At 46.6% G+C, this 14,772-nt stretch overlaps 1 long non-coding RNA gene across 1 annotated transcript in view; it reads right to left on the bottom strand.

Moving 5' to 3' along the window:
* Positions 1-1,108: 1,108 nt before the first annotated feature.
* Positions 1,109-14,772, bottom strand: part of LOC112265868 — a 37,201-nt gene continuing 23,537 nt past the window's right edge. The window contains exon 3 of the long non-coding RNA XR_002955825.2: positions 1,109-1,504. This is a non-coding gene — a long non-coding RNA (uncharacterized LOC112265868). The remainder of the gene's footprint in view (positions 1,505-14,772) is intronic.

The following is a 14,772-nucleotide window of genomic DNA, read 5'->3' as shown; positions in this document are numbered from 1 at the left end:
AAAACATTTCGACTCATCAGGCAAAAGGACAGATTTTCACTGGTCTAATGTCATTTGCTTGTGTTTCTTGGCCCAAGCAAGTCTCTTCTTATTTTTGGTGTCCTTTAGTAGTGGTTTCTTTGCAGCAATTTGACCATGAAGGCCTGATTCACGCAGTCTCCTCTGAACAGTTGATGGTGAGATGTGTCTGTTACTTTAACTCTGTTAAGCATTTATTTGGGCAAATTCAGAGACTATTAACTCTCATGAACTTATCCTCTTCAGCAGAGGTAACTCTGGGTCTTCCATTCCTGTGGCGGTCCTCATGAGAGTCAGTTTCATTATAGCGCTTGATGGTTTTTGCGACTGCACTTGAAGAAACTTTAAAAGTTCTAGAAATGTTCCGGATTGACTGACATTCATGTCTTAAAGTAATGATGGACTGTCGTTTCTCTTTGCTTATTTGAGCTGTTCTTGCTATAATATGGACTTGGTATTTTACAAAATAGGGCCATCTTCTGTATACCACCCCTAACTTGTCACAACAGAACTGATTGGCTCAAATGCATTAAGAAGGATAGAAATTCCACAAATTAACTTTTAACAAGGCGCACCTGTTAATTGAAATGCATTCCAGGTGACTACCTCATGAAGCTGGGTGAGAGAATGCCAGGAGTGTGCAAAGCTGTCATCAAGGCAAAGGTTGGCTACTTTGAAGATTATCAAATGTATATTTTGATTTGTTTAACACTTTTTTATTTACTACATGATTCCATATGTGTTATTTCATAGTGTTGATGTCTTCACTACTATTCAACAATGTAGAAAATAGTAAAAAAATAATGACAAATCCTACATTAGTAGGTGTGTCCAAACAATTGACTGGTACTGTACATGTACATACACCTACACAACCCACAAGTTTCTCCTCGTCTGGCATTTTTGCCAGGATAAGTTCTGAGACACTTGTATGATCTCACCACTAAGAATGCTGCAGCACTGCACAATTACTGAGCTCCCTCTCCCTGTCTTACTCACAGTCGGATGATCTGATGATGGTTAAGAACTGACATGCAATCAAGTAATACACAATCTAGTCTGTATATAATTCAGTTATCCTTTATTTGCCTCCAGGTATAGCCATAACATAGAAGGTAGAATATTAATGAATAAACAATATTTTATAACATTTTATAAAAGATTACCATACAGTTCATCATAAATATATTGACATCTTTCATTACATTATTGTACATATTGCAGTACACCCAAAGGAACCAGGCAGTATAATTCAAACAGCTTCCCCATCAACATCAACAGTGAGTGAGGCTAACATGACTTCCCTCTGCACACTAGTTCTACAGGGGAGAAAAAATGAGAAGACAGACAAAAGAAAAAGAAAAGAAAAAGTAAGGCATGATCCAGTTCCCTCTGTCAGAGATGTTTATCCAGGTTACACTCTGGAGGCCTCCATCTTCTCAGAAACACTCTGACCCTTGACTTCAGGCTGTGAACCTATCTCATTCTGCAGACGAGAGAGGAAGAGAGAGGGGGGTAGAGAGACAGAAATTCACATAAGACACAGTATGGTGGCGCTCTATACCTTAATGAAAAGGGACGTACGTGTTAGCTATAGACTAAAAACAGAAAAACTCAATGTGAATGTGTAGTTATTATTATTAGTCCCCCTCCTCCCCTCTCCCCCTCCTCCCCTCTCCCCCTTCCTCCCCCTCCTCCCCTCTCCCCTTCCTCCCCTCCTCCCCTCCCCCCTCCTCCCCTTCCTCCCCCCTCCTCCCCTCTCCCCCTTTCTCCCCTCTCCACTCCTCCCCTTCCTCCCCCTCTCCTTCCTCCCCTTCCTCCCCCTCCTCCCCCTCCCCTCCTCCCCCTCCTCCTCCCCCCCCTTCTCCCCTCCACCTCCTCCCCTTCCTCCCCTCTTCCCCTTTCTCCCCTCCCCTCTCCTCCCCTTCCTCCCCCTCTCCCCCTCCTCCCCTTCCTCCCCTCTCCCCCTCCCCCCTTCCTCCCCCTCCTCCTCCCCTCCCTCCCCTTCCCCCCCCTCCCCCCTATCCACTCCTCCCCCTCCTCCCCTCTCCCCTTCCTCCCCTTCTCCCCTCTCCCCTCTCCACTCCTCCCCTTCCTCCACCTCCTCCCCTCTCCCCCTCTCTCCACTCCCTCCTCCCCTCTCCCCCTCCCCTCTCCCCCTCCTCCCCTCTCCACTCCACTCCACTCCCTCATCTCCCCTCCCCCTCCTCCCCCTCCTCCCCTCTCCACTCCCTCCTCCCTGTCCTGCCAGTGATGTTGAGTGGTTGACCTTTCTCTCAGCTAATCCACACCAAAAGGCCTAATTACTGTTGCCACTCCACGAGCCTCAGGCCCAATAATCAATGCAGCCAATCGGCCCAAGGATCATCCGGTCACACACCACTGTGTCGCCATGTGTGTGTGTGTGTGTTTATGTGCATGCATGTGTGTGTGTGTGTGTGTGTGTGTGTGTGTGTGTGTGTGTGTGTGTGTGTGTGTGTGTGTGTGTGTGTGTGTGTGTGTGTGTGTGTGTGTGTGTGTGTGTGTGTGTGTGTGTGTGAGACAGAGAGAGAGGGAGAGAGAGAGAGAGAGAGAGCGAGAGCGAAAGAGAAAGAGAGTGTGTGTATATGTTTGAGTATGTGTGTGTTAAACTAGCACACAAATGAGACAAAATGAGATGACAGAGAAAGAAAGCGATAGAGAATGGAGAGAATGAAGGTAGTCAAGAGATCGAGCCCCCCCACTCCACCCCACCACACACACACTCCCTATCTCCCTGTTGTGAATGTGACACTAGATGACCTTAGTGAGTTGCTGTTTTATGAACAAGCTCTGATTAGAATAGTTTCCCTTGAACCTTTATGGGACTGACGTGCCTCGGGAACAACCATTGGTTTATGCAACAAGATCAACATATTCTGTTGTTAAAGTGAAACAGTGGTGGCATCTCTCTCTTAGAACTCCCTGTATGTCTTCTGAAGACGGTGCATTCTGGAACTGGAACTTTTGGTAGCAGTGGGTTAGTATTTGTGGGCTTGGTTTGAAGCACTCCTACTCCTCTAAAATCAGTCTGGGGTATAGCTACTACAACACAACAAAAGATACACTCACACGCAAAGCACAGAATGTGATCAGAAATGGTGAGCAACGCAAGTTTATTTTTAGATGTAGCTGCGGGAACAAAGATGTCTGGGAAAAATTCTGGGAACTCTTTCTCCCCTATCTCTCTCTCTCTCTCTCACTCTCTCTCTCTCTCTCTCTCTGTCTCTCTCTCCAGCCCTCTGGCTGACAGGCTTTAAATATAGAGGACTTGTTCAGTTAAAAGCACAACAGAACAAACTACTGTCAGCCCTATCACTTGAGGCGTACACCTGACTCTGTAGGTATGGGCAGCGAGTGTGTGTTCACAGTTTCCCCAGGCAATCCAACCAGTCAACAGGTGGTGAAAATAAACATGCATCCCAAATGATACCTTATTTAGTGCACAACGTTTGACCAGAGCCCTGTCAAAATGAGGGCACTATATAGGGAATAGTGTGCTATTTGAGACAACCTAAGACTATGACAGACTTCAAACCTATGCCTCTTATGTACTAGAACAAGCATAACAGTCTGTACACTGAATGTCCCATCTGAATACAGTCAGAGGTAGCCTATGATGTTAGTACATTATGACGTGGTAATAGCCAAGCTATTGACACAGAGCATTATGACACATTATGACAAGGTTATGACATCGTCATGAACGGTCAACCTAAAAGCAAGTCACGACATCATCAACCCTGGTCAAAACATCCTGACATGTGGTCAACATCTTAAGTTTTTTGACCTGGTCAGCCAAATTCAACGGTCGATCTTTTGATAAGAGTCCACCACATTTTAATATGACAAGATATTAACCATGCTAACCTATCCATACTTGATTTTGGAGGTTCCCATTGCTTGGAAGGCAGTTAAGGTTCGTCCTTTATTTAAAGGGGGAGATCAAGCTGATCCTAACTGTTAAAGGCCTATTACTATTTTGCCCTGTTTATCAAAAGTGTTGGAAAACTTGTCAATAATCAACTGACTGGCTTTCAGGATGTCTATAGTATTCTCTCTGGTATGCAATCTGGTTTCCACTCAGGTTATGGATGTGTCACTGCAACCTTAAAGGTCCTCAATGACATCACCATTGCCCTTGATTCTAAGCAATGTTGTGCTGCTCTTTTTATTGACTTGGCCAGCGCTTTTGCTACGGTAGACCATTCCGTTCTTGTGGGTCGGCTAAGGAGTATCGGTGTCTCTGAGGGGTCATTGTCCTGGTTTGCTAACTACCTTTCTCAAAGATTGCAGTGTATAAAGTCAGAAAATCTGTTGTCTCAGCCACTGTCTGTCACCAAGAGAGTACCCCAAGGCTCAATCCTAGGCCCCACGCTCTTCTCAATTTACATCAACAACATAGCTCAGACAGAAGGAAGTTCTCTCATCCATTTATATGCAGATTATAGTCTTATACTCAGCTGGCCCCTCCCCAGATTTTGTGTTAAATGCTCTCCAGCAAAGCTTTCTTAGTGTCCAACAAGCTTTCTCTACCCTTAACCTTGTTCTGAACACCTCCAAAACAAAGGTCATGTGGTTTGGTAAGAAGAATGCCCCTCTTCTCACAGGTGTTATTACTACCTCTGAGGGGTTAGAGCTTGAGGTAGTCACCTCATATGTTCTTCTCTCAGCACATATAAAAGCTGCAGGCTAAAGCTAAATGTAGACTATCGTAATCGCTCCTCTTTCACCCCAGCTGCCAAACTAACCCTGATTCAGATGACCATCCTACCCATGCTAGATTACGGAGACGTCATTTATAGATAGGCAGGTAAGGGTGCTCTCGAGCGACTAGATGTTCTTTACCATTTGGCCATCAGATTTGCCACCAATGTTCTTTATAGGACACATCACTGCACTCTATACTTCTCTGTAAACTGGTCATCGCTGTATACCCGTCGCAAGACCCACTGGTTGATGCTTATTTATAAAACCCTCTTAGGCCTCACTCACCCCTATCTGAGATATCTACTGCAGCCCTCATTCTCCACATACAACACACATTCTGCCAGTCACATTCTGTTAAAGGTCCCCAAAGCACACACATCCCTGAGTCGCTCGTCTTTTCAGTGCGCTGCAGCTAATGACTGGAACGACCTGCAACAAACACTCAAACTGGACAGTTTTATCTCAATCTCTTCATTCAAAGACTCAATCATGGACACTCGTACTGACAGTTGTGGTTGCTTTACATGATGTATTGTTGTCTCTACCTTCTTGCCCTTTGTGCTGTTGTCTGTGCCCAATGATGTTTGTACCATGTTTAGTGATGCTACCATGTTGTGTTGCTACCATGGTTGCTCTATCAATAAGGAGCCCTATGACATAGTCAAACATGCTCACAAAGTACTACGACTGGCCTGGTCAACTCTGTCAACCTAAGAGCATTATAACACAGTCTAACTCAAACAACTTTCAGATATCACCCAACCACAACCACGCCTTTTGATGTGTGTGTGTGTGTGTGTGTGTGTGTGTGTGTGTGTGTGTGTGTGTGTGTGTGTGTGTGTGTGTGTGTGTGTGTGTGTGTGTGTGTGTGTGTGTGTGTGTGTGTGTGCGTCAATGCATGCACGTGGGTGTGTGTGAGACAGAGAGAAATGGAGAGGGAGAGCGTGTGTGCATGTTTGAGTATGTGTGTGGGTGTGTGTTTTCTGTATGCGTGAGTGTGTGTATATGTGTGTGTACGTGAGTATGTTGAGGTATGTATCCGGTGTGCGTGTAAGTGTAGAGGGAAGCAGACAAACAGTGTGTGAATGCAGACTGAAGGCATGAGACCCCAGAGAGCTGCCCCAGTCAGCCAGCCTGCTGAGTGAAACACTGTAGTCATGTTTAGATTGGGGATGCTGGGGAGGAGATGAAGATGAGAGAGAGTGAGGAAACGGACAGTGTAAGGTAAGAGGGGGAGGGGAGAGGGGGAGGAAGAGTCAGGGGGCGGGGGGCGGGGGAGCAGATAAGGGAAAGAAAGAAGAGGAAATTAGGGGTTCAAGAGGTGTAGACAAGAGCCAGGCAGAGGGTGGACAGGTTGAGGTAGAGGCAGAGCGGGAAGGTGAGAGGGGCAGATGAAGGTTCCAAGTAGGGTAGAGGAGAGGGGGCTCCAAGTAGGGTGGAGGAGAGGGGCTCCAAAGTAGGGTTGAGGAGAGGGGGCTCCCAGTAGGGTAGAGGAGAGGGGGCTTGAAGTAGGGTAGAGGAGAGGGGGCTCGAAGTAGGGTAGAGGAGAGGGGGGCTCGAAGTAGGGTAGAGGAGAGGGGGGCTCCCAGTAGGGTAGAGGAGAGGGGGGCTCCAAGTAGGGTTGAGGAGAGGGGGCTCCAAGTAGGGTTGAGGAGAGGGGGGCTCGAAGTAGGGTAGAGGAGAGGGGGGCTCCAAGTAGGGTTGAGGAGAGGGGGCTCCCAGTAGGGTAGAGGAGAGTGGGGGCTCGAAGTAGGGTAGAGGAGAGTGGGGGCTCGAAGTAGGGTAGAGGAGAGTGGGGGCTCGAAGTAGGGTAGAGGAGAGTGGGGGCTCGAAGTAGGGTAGAGGAGAGTGGGGGCTCGAAGTAGGGTTGAGGAGAGGGGGCTCCCAGTAGGGTAGAGGAGAGGGGGCTCCAAGTAGGGTTGAGGAGAGGGGGCTCCCAGTAGGGTAGAGGAGAGTGGGGGCTCCAAGTAGGGTAGAGGAGAGTGGGGGCTCGAAGTAGGGTTGAGGAGAGGGGGCTCCAAGTAGGGTTGAGGAGAGTGGGGGCTCGAAGTAGGGTAGAGGAGAGTGGGGGCTCGAAGTAGGGTTGAGGAGAGGGGGGCTCCCAGTAGGGTGGAGGAGAGGGGGCTCCAAGTAGGGTTGAGGAGAGGGGGCTCCCAGTAGGGTGGAGAGGAGGGGGGCTCCAAGTAGGGTTGAGGAGAGGGGGCTCCCAAGTAGGGTGGAGGAGAGGGGGAGCTCCAAGTAGGGTGGAGGAGGGGGGTTCCAAGTAGGGTGGAGGAGAGGGGGAGCTCCAAGTAGGGTTGAGGAGGGGGTTCCAAGTAGGGTTGGCTCCCAGTAGTGTAGAGGAGAGGGGGGCTCCAAGTAGGGTGGAGGAGAGGGGGGGCTCCAAGTAGGGTTGATGAAAGGGAGGCAGAGAGGGGGTGGACCAGAGGGGTGCAGGGGAGACAGATAAAGGTTCCAAGTGGGGTAGAGGAGGAGAGGTCTCGTCACTCAGCTGTGTTTCAGTGACACCTGAACCTCCACTGACCAGGGCTGACCGTGTCGTGACTGGCTCCCAAAGCAGGAGAAACAAAAGGGGGGCCTGACCTTTGACACTGGACCACTCATCACAACCTCCATATACCCCCTGCTCCCCTTTTCCCCTGGTTGCTCTCTCTCGGTTGCTGTCTCTCTCTTTCTCTTTCTCTCTCTCTTCACCTGCCATATTCCCTATTGTGGTTCACGGTTTAAACTGCGTCATTTCACACAGAACAGACAGGGCAGTAGAAGATTTTGTGTACTCTGCATAGTAGGGGTAAACCATCAGAATATTCCATGGTAAGTAGGGGTAAAGATGAAGTAATGCAGAAAGGATACAAAAGACATCATAGCTAGGACACAAACGGGCACGTATAGAAATCCACAGAGAGACATATCCTTGCTAATGTGTGTGTCTCCTGAGAACTAGGCTTAATCCCAGGTTTACACTGATAGAACAACAGGGCTAACATGGTGTGTCTCCTGAGAGCTAGGCTTAATCCCAGGTTTACACTGATAGAACAATAGGGTGTGTCTCCTGAGAGCTAGGCTTAATCCCAGGTTTACACTGATAGGACAGCAGGGCTAACATGGTATGTCTCCTGAGAGCTAGGCTTAATCCCAGGTTTACACTGATAGGACAACAGGGCTAACATGGTGTGTCTCCTGAGAGCTAGGCTTAATCCCAGGTTTACACTGATAGGACAACAGGGCTAACATGGTGTGTCTCCTGAGAGCTAGGCTTAATCCAGATTTACACTGATGGGACAACAGGGCTAACATGGTGTGTCTCCTGAGAGCTAGGCTTAATCCCAGGTTTACATTGATAGGACAACAGGGCTAACATGGTGTGTCTCCTGAGAGCTAGGCTTAATCCCAGGTTTACACTGATAGGACAACAGGGCTAACATGGTGTGTCTCCTGAGAGCTAGGCTTAATCCCAGGTTTACACTGATGGGACAACAGGGTGTGTCTCCTGAGAGCTAGGCTTAATCCAGATTTACACTGATGGGACAACAGGGCTATTATGGTGTGTCTCCTGAGAGCTAGGCTTAATCCCAGGTTTACATTGATAGGACAACAGGGCTAACATGGTGTGTCTCCTGAGAGCTAGGCTTAATCCCAGGTTTACACTGATAGGACAACAGGTCTAACATGGTGTGTCTCCTGAGAGCTAGGCTTAATCCCAGGTTTACACTGATGGGACAACAGGGTGTGTCTCCTGAGAGCTAGGCTTAATCCAGATTTACACTGATGGGACAACAGGGCTAACATGGTGTGTCTCCTGAGAGCTAGGCTTAATCCCAGGTTTACACTGATAGGACAACAGGTCTAACATGGTGTGTCTCCTGAGAGCTAGGCTTAATCCCAGGTTTACATTGATAGGACAACAGGGCTAACATGGTGTGTCTCCTGAGAGCTAGGCTTAATCCCAGGTTTACACTGATAGGACAACAGGGATAATATGGTGTGTCTCCTGAGAGCTAGGCTTAATCCCAGGTTTACATTGATAGGACAACAGGGCTAACATGGTGTGTCTCCTGAGAGCTAGGCTTAATCCCAGGTTTACACTGATAGGACAACAGGGTGGTGTCTCCTGAGAGCTAGGCTTAATCCCAGGTTTACACTGATAGGACAACAGGGCTAACATGGTGTGTCTCCTGAGAGCTAGGCTTAATCCCAGGTTTACACTGATGGGACAACAGGGTGTGTCTCCTGAGAGCTGGCTTAATCCCAGGTTTACACTGATAGGACAACAGGGCTAACATGGTGTGTTTCCTGAGAGCTAGGCTTAATCCCAGGTTTACACTGATGGACAACAGGGCTAACATGGTGTGTCTCCTGAGAGCTAGGCTTAATCCCAGGTTTACACTGATGGGACAACAGGGTGTGTGTCTCTGAGAGCTAGGCTTAATCCAGATTTACACTGATGGGACAACAGGGCTAACATGGTGTGTCTCCTGAGAGCTAGGCTTAATCCCAGGTTTACATTGATAGGACAACAGGGCTAACATGGTGTGTCTCCTGAGAGCTAGGCTTAATCCCAGGTTTACACTGATAGGACAACAGGGCTAACATGGTGTGTCTCCTGAGAGCTAGGCTTAATCCCAGGTTTACACTGATAGGACAACAGGGCTAACATGGTGTGTCTCCTGAGAGCTAGGCTTAATCCCAGGTTTACATTGATAGGACAACAGGGCTAACATGGTGTGTCTCCTGAGAGCTAGGCTTAATCCCAGGTTTACATTGACAGGACAACAGGGCTAACATGGTGTGTCTCCTGAGAGCTAGGCTTAATCCCAGGTTTACATTGATAGGACAACAGCGAGCTAATCTTTCTAACAGGGTGTTTATCTACAACCAGGACACCTGAATCCCAAACACACACACTATTGACCCAGAGAGCGAGAGAGAGAGAGAGAGAGAGAGACAGCGAGAGAGAGACAGCGAGAGAGAGAGGAGGGGGATCAGTCCAGAGAGATAGACAGGCTATGCTGTCAGGTATGCAGATGAGTGTGTAATCACATCAATGCAGGAGTGGACACAAGCGGTCCCACAGGACCATGTGACTATGGAGACAGCACACACACAGATTGAGTCGAAAAGCTAACCTGTCAACCGAAGGTCAACATCTAGACTCCCTCTCATCCTGACCTCTCCTACACAGACACTCAGTAAGGTACATGTCACGGCCTGACATTAGTTATCTATGTTATCTTTATTATTTTGGTTAGGTCAAGGTGTGACGAGGGTGGGTATGTGTGTTTTGCACCTGTCTAGGGTTTTTGTATATCTATGGGGTTTTAGTATGTCTAGGTATATGTAGGTCTATGGTGGCCTGAATTGGTTCCCAATCAGAGGTAGCTGTTTATCGTTGTCTCTGATTGGGGATCCTATTTAGGTTGCCATTTTCCATTTTGGTTTTGTGGGTTATTATTCTATGTTTAGTTGCCTGTTCGAACTAGTCATATTGCTTCAAGGTTCGTTCTGTTATTTTGTATAGTTTTGTTCAGTGTTGCATTCGTTTAATAAATTAGAATGTACGCGCCTTGGTCTCCTCCTTATGACGACCGTGACAGTACAGAAGTCCAGAGAGGACATATGAATACATTAATACAAATTCAGAGATCACAACTTCTTTATCTCATGATCACTACAAAAAAAATGTTGTTTTTTCTTGATCACAAGATAGCTATAAAATGATCACAACATAAAAAAGTAGTTTTGTCGAGATCACAAGATAATCAGAAGCACCATGCACCATCCATTCATTTGTTCAGTTGCACCATGCACAATAACCACCTCATCAAGGAGCCCTGTGTCTGCCGCTGCATTGATCTGATGCACTTGTGGGGCATTTAAGCCCTGAACGATGCCTGGCAGGCAGCCCTGTCTCCCATGATTTGGTGCGGCAGGTAGCCTGGTGGTTAGAGTGTTGGGCCAGTAACTGAAAGGTTGCTAGAAAAAATCCCTGAGCTGACAAGGTAAAAATGGGTTGTTCTGCCCCTGAACAAGGCAGTTAACCCACTGTTCCTAGGCCGTCATTGTAAATAAGAATTTGTTCTTAACTGACTTGCCTAGTTAAATTTACAGTTTAGCAAAATGGGACACACCTGGGCCCGGGTGTGTCCCGGGATAAATACACCTCTCCCCCATTCATTGAGGAGACTCTCTCCATGCAGACACACTGTTGGATTCTGGTTGTGGCATTTTTGTGGCTGTTTTGTTTGTTTGCGTTGGCACCTTTCAACACCCCTCACTATCACATCAATGCACGCAACCACTCACTTACACTGCTGACTACATACACTATTGTTAATTGTATATAGTTCAGTTAATACATATATTTGAGTTATTCCTTGATCTCTACGCTGTCTCCCTTTTCGTTACGGGCTACGCGCCGGTTTGTGACTCTGATCAGATTCCATTTCAGCCTCAGGCTGACAAGTCAGGACGCTGCCTTGTAGGCTGTTTCATGGGGAAAGCTACTTGGAGGCAGATTAGCTGTCAGTGCCCAACAAACTCTTAGCTCAAGGTAAGGGACATTTAGCTTGCTAACATTCTAACTTAGAAAATGACAATGAGCTCCAAACACAAATGTTAGCATAAAATGTACCATCCCTTAGTTTAACAATCCATAAAAACGTATGCGCTGATCCACCGTGGGCTCTGCCACCTCAGCCATACTGTCAACCTATCATCAATATGTCCAATCCTATTTATAGAGTTTATCTCGTGATCTCGACAAAACAAATGTTGTTGTGATCTTCTTGTTTTATTTATGTCCTCTCTGGACTTCCGTAGTAAGGTGCTCTATGATGAAAGTACTTGGGTTTGTTTCTCGAACTAAGATTAAACCTAGTCCTGGACCCAAAAGCATGCTCAATGGAGAATCTCTACTGAAAGTCCTTTTGAGTCCAGGACTAGGCTTATCTGTGTACGGATAACTGTGAGTTACAGCTACTGTATCTGTACAACCGTTTAATGTCAAATGAGCCATATGAAGAAAAAAATTTTGACTACACAGACAACACTCATGTTAGACCGACAGAGACAGATAGTTTACTGAAAATAAACGTATTCCTACTTGTCCATTTTCATACACACAAGCCTAACAAACTGACCTCTGAATGTCAAACCCACTGCCTCTGTCTTTCCCTGTCGCTTATCTTTGTGTAGACAGCACACAACCACACATGCCTGCACCAACTCACCCACCCACACACACACACCGACCCACACACACACACAGCCCCTGTCCCTATTCACACCAACACTCTAACACCAGTGACTAACTGCCACTTCAGTACAGGCTGGAATCTGCCTGCCTGTCTTAATATTGCACGCGGTGGCATTAACTTCCCAATTGGGATATCAGCTGCGGCGGGCATGTCAGAGGCGCGAGCAGCCAAGGAGCTAAATGCCAGTCTATAGATCGGAGAGGATACTGAAGACGGCAGGACACAGGTGACACGACGGGCAGAGGGGTCCTGATGATCCCTGCCAGGACGAGAGAGGGGTGAGGGGGACTGACAGAGGAGTTAAAGACAGGCACTGTCATTAAGACACACACACGTTGGTATGTGTGCATACACAGACACACCTAGACACTCACACACACACTGTCTGACAATGATGTTACAGCATAGTGCAGTCATTAGAATTGTCCCTGCGGTCCTTAGGATCGAGCCCTCATGGCTCACATGATAACGAGTGCTTGGGGGAGAGGAAAGCGAGGAAGGACAAAGGGATGAAGGAGGGGATAGGGGGAGGTGGAGGAGGTGGTTGACTTTTCAGTTGTCTGCAGGTGAGACTGTGGACCTGGAGAGGTCAACAGGCATCTGACACACACACATACAAACAAATAGACAGTGATGGAAAAAGAACCCAACTATCATGCTTGAGTAAAAGTAAAGATACCAATCGAAAAGGACTCAAGTAAAAGTAAAAGTCAGTCAGTAAAATTCTTCTTGAGTAAAAGTATAAAAGTATTTGGTTTAAAATATACTTAAGTATCAAAGTAAAAGTATAAATAATTTCAATTTCCTTATATTAAGCTAACCAGATGGTGGTTGCATGCATACTTAAGTGGTACTTTAAAGTATTTTTAATGAAGTACTTTACACCACTGCAAATAGAGAACGCAGTACACACACTGAAAGATATTTTCTTGCAATTCTTATCAGGCTTACATTATAACAATACAGGGGTGAAGACACACGGCTGACAACTAAATTACTTTTTGCCTGAAGGGACAGGGACATATCGGTTATCGCTGCATATTTTCTTTCTCTCTGTCTCTGTCTGTTGATCAGAATCACACACTGAACAAAATTAATTAAAGTCACACAAACATTTCCATCATTCTCGGAGTTAGCAAACACTCTTATTCCTGGGTATAAACTATTAGACTAATTAAAAACAAAAAAACATGTTTTAAGTAAGTAGGCATTGGTCTGTAGCGGAAAAAGCAAGGTAATTCAGCACCACAGTGCCTACTCCACCCATGCTCTACCAAGGTAATTCAGCACCACAGTGCCTACTCCACCCATGCTCTACCAAGGTAATTCAGCACCACAGTGCCTACTCCACCCATGCTCTACCAAGGTAATTCAGCACCACAGTGCCTACTCCACTCATGCTCTACCAAGGTAATTCAGCACCACAGTGCCTACTCCACCCATGCTCTACCAAGGTAATTCAGCACCACAGTGCCTACTCCACCCATGCTCTACCAAGGTAATTCAGCACCACAGTGCCTACTCCACTCATGCTCTACCAAGGTAATTCAGCACCACAGTGCCTACTCCACTCATGCTCTACCAAGGTAATTCAGCACCACAGTGCCTACTCCACCCATGCTCTACCAAGGTAATTCAGCACCACAGTGCCTACTCCACCCATGATCTACCAAGGTAATTCAGCACCACAGTGCCTACTCCACCCATGCTCTACCAAGTTAATTCAGCACCACAGTGTCTACTCCACCCATGCTCTACCAAGGTAATTCAGCACCACAGTGCCTACTCCACCCTTGCTCTACCAAGGTAATTCAGCACCACAGTGCCTACTCCACCCATGATCTACCAAGTTAATTCAGCACCACAGTGCCTAGTCCACCCATGATCTACCAAGGTAATTCAGCACCACAGTGCCTACTCCACCCATGCTCTACCAAGGTAATTCAGCACACAGCTTTGACGTAATACAATAGCCTATGTTGGTCTATTGTACTTAACCTCCTCTGTCACTTTAAGCAAGGTATGTTGCATTGGTTTTTTCTTAATCCACTGAATCTGTGGTGAAAGGTGACAGAGCTAAAGCAATGTTTGTGAGACCATGAGATGTCCTGAAAATCCGTCTTCTCACAAAAACGCATCTGAACGGTTTGACCTATATACTATGACCCCCTCTGTGGAAAGATTTTACTCTCACGAACACATTGGTGTCCTCCATTCTGCTCTATGACCCCCACAAGCATCTTGAAACTAGTATGAAGTGCCAACTTCTGTCTGTAGCGTCACAACTGTTTGGGCTACACACTAAAAGGACCCCTCTGTGGAATGGCAAGACTCTCATGAATACGTACATGTCTGTTGTTTTGCTCTAGGAAGATGGAGGGATGTGGACAGGGTGTACACTACCGTTCAAAAGTTTGGGGTCACTTAGAAATGTCCTTGTTTTTGAAAGAAAAGCACATTTTTTGTCCTGATCAAATTGATCAGAAATACAGTGTAGACATTGTTAATGTTGTAAATGACTATTGTAGCTGGAAACTGTGGATTTTCAATGGAATTTCTACATAGGCGTACAGAAGCCCATTATCAGCAACCATCACTCCTGTGTTCCAATGTCACGTTGTATAAGCTAATCCAAGTTTATCATTTTAAAGGCTAATTGATCATTAGAAAACCCTTTTGCAATTATGTTAACAAGCTGAAAACTTTTGTTCGGATTAACGAAGCAATAAAACTGGCCTTCTTTAGACTAGTTGAGTACCTGGAGCATCAG

Source organism: Oncorhynchus tshawytscha, linkage group LG13 (assembly GCF_018296145.1).
Source record: "Oncorhynchus tshawytscha isolate Ot180627B linkage group LG13, Otsh_v2.0, whole genome shotgun sequence".
Lineage (NCBI taxonomy): Eukaryota > Metazoa > Chordata > Actinopteri > Salmoniformes > Salmonidae > Oncorhynchus > Oncorhynchus tshawytscha.
The sequence above is the reverse complement of the archived record's forward strand: the minus strand, read 5'-3'. Positions and strand labels throughout refer to the sequence as shown.